Source organism: Octopus bimaculoides, chromosome 3 (assembly GCF_001194135.2).
Source record: "Octopus bimaculoides isolate UCB-OBI-ISO-001 chromosome 3, ASM119413v2, whole genome shotgun sequence".
NCBI lineage: Eukaryota > Metazoa > Mollusca > Cephalopoda > Octopoda > Octopodidae > Octopus > Octopus bimaculoides.
Window position 1 is genome coordinate 21,323,321 of NC_068983.1, and position 2,578 is coordinate 21,325,898.

The following is a 2,578-nucleotide window of genomic DNA, read 5'->3' on the forward strand; positions in this document are numbered from 1 at the left end:
TATATATATATATATATGTATATATATATACATGAACATATGTTTACTGATTATGGGAAACAGCTTTTATTTCACATATATTGTATTGAAGAGAAGAATCATTTTCAATCAATGATATATCATATTCCCATTCTAGTACTTTAGTTTTAGTTTTCAGCAATAACGCTTCTAGATCCATCAACATTTCTATATAGCGGTCATACTTCCTAGATGAAGGGGTTGGGAGTGACATTTATTTGAAGCAAGGATCTTGGGAATTTCGTTGTTACTGATGATACTCTCTTCCCGGGAATTTGATATTTTTACCATTCTTTTTTAGTCACTTTAAGCAGTCGGTAATGTTTGTTATATAATTATACACACACACATACACACACACACATACACACACATACACACACACACATACACACACACATACACACACACATACACACACAAATAAAATGAAAGATCAGCAGCTGAAAATTTATGAAATACAGACGAAATATTACCTATAGCTACACTAACATACAAAAACACTAAATATACTTACTGGTTTATTTTGAAAGTGACTTGTGTTTAACGGTTGAAATTTTAAATATTTCATCGATGGTATCTTTAACAACAAAATTCTAATGACCGTTGTTGTTCAATCTTGAACGCTGCATTCTAGAAATCATTAGGAATCTTCAGGAAAGATATTAGTTTCAAAGACGTACAGAACTTTGATCTTCAATGTAGGATCCTCTAACTGTAATGCACTTGTTGTATCACACGAGACAGTTCGTGGAGATTCTATGGGAGTCTTCCAATGTGAAGGTGTTCAGAGCCTTTGTTACAGCCTGCCTTCCTCATCTTAAAAACGACTGCTCCTGAAGTTATCATTCAGCCTGGTGAAGAAGGCCATGTGGTGGTAAGGATCAGCATTTTTGCATATCTCTGTCAAATATTTGGTATCTAGGATGCTCGTTACTGATCACTCTAAAAAGAAACTTTGCATATATTCTACCCACGTTCAGAACTTCATGAATAATTCAGCGTACAGTTCCTACACCAACTCCAAACTGTATGCTTATCATTATAGATACACGACGGCTTTCAGTCAGAAAATTGCGAATTTTCTCACCCAGCTCTGTCGTTATGACGTACCGCTTCATCCCATGCCTCTCAGCATCTCTCGCCTCCATTCTGTCATTCTTGAACTTCTTGTGCCAGCGAAGCAGTTAATCCATGAGACATCTGGAGCATTTTATAAATTTCTGTAATGGATTTGTCCAGTTTAACACAAAACTGTATTGCATAGCGAGCTTCCAAACGTTCTGGCTACATTCTGCAGGCTAGTCAGCTGTGACAAGCCGTGTTTAGTAGGGTGTGTTCGAAGTGATGTTACAGTCATCTTCAATTTGCAATAACGAAAGTTGGCAGATCTGCTTGAGAGACGTTTAGTAATTATGTAATAAAATTACAATAATGCAAGACAGTTATAATTGCCTCTAAAAAAATTTCAAAACATTGGAATGCACCTCATACAACGTCGAGGTAAAAGCAACTTTGCTAATAACGTGGCAATGGTAGAGTTTCTAGCTGCTAGTTGAACCACTGAGAATTATAGTAAAATTTCTAGTCAAAGTGTACACCGCCATGTTCATAAGTAGGAACATATCTGCAGTTCTAGATATGCAGTACATGATACAATGGCAGAACAGTCATAGTTTCAAAGCTTTGGTTCACAAGCGTTAAAGCTTTATATTTATAAATGCAGGAAAACGTAACATGTAGACAAAGAGAATTCCAGTGATACGATGTTTTAAGTACGAAAGGATGGGCAGCGTTGTTCTTGGCGTGTCATATGACAGAAATAAAGAAGTGAAACAAGTAGGTTCCCTTGACTTAAATGCTGCTTCGTTTCTGGGTCGTAGCCGTAGCATCAGCTTTCGTCACCAATGATGACCTTCAAGATGAGGTTCGGATCAACTTACAACTGTTCTTTCAGTTCATGACACGCATTCAGTCGTGACTGCATTTGATCTTCCAAGAGCAAGAGAAGCACAATTTTTGTTGCAACTCTTTTCATTCGCAATTCCTCGCTCAAAATTCGGTGGCAGCAGCTCCAGGACACACCAGTCATATCAACAAGTTCTTCAATTGTCCGGCGACTGTTCTCCTAGATATGTTCATGAATTTTCGTGATGTTTTCATTCGTTCGGGATGGGTGGAGGTGACGGTCGCCCTGAACGAAGTTCATCTTCAAGCAACAAATGACCATTACTAAAGCGTGAAAACCACTCGTAAACTTGTGTTTTGCTCATCGCAGCGTGCTTGTAATTTGTTTGCAGCGTGACAACTATTTTCGCCGCAGTTTTATGGACGACTTAGCGAAATGCTAATGCGTATACTAAGAATTAATATAAACATCTTGGCGCAATGTAATATCATAAAGGAAATATTTAATCCTCACTATCTATCTATCTATCTATCTATCTATCTATCTATCTATCTATCTATCTAACTATCTATCTATCTATCTATATATATATATATATATATATATATATATATATATATATATGGGAGAATATACGAAAAAACAACAACA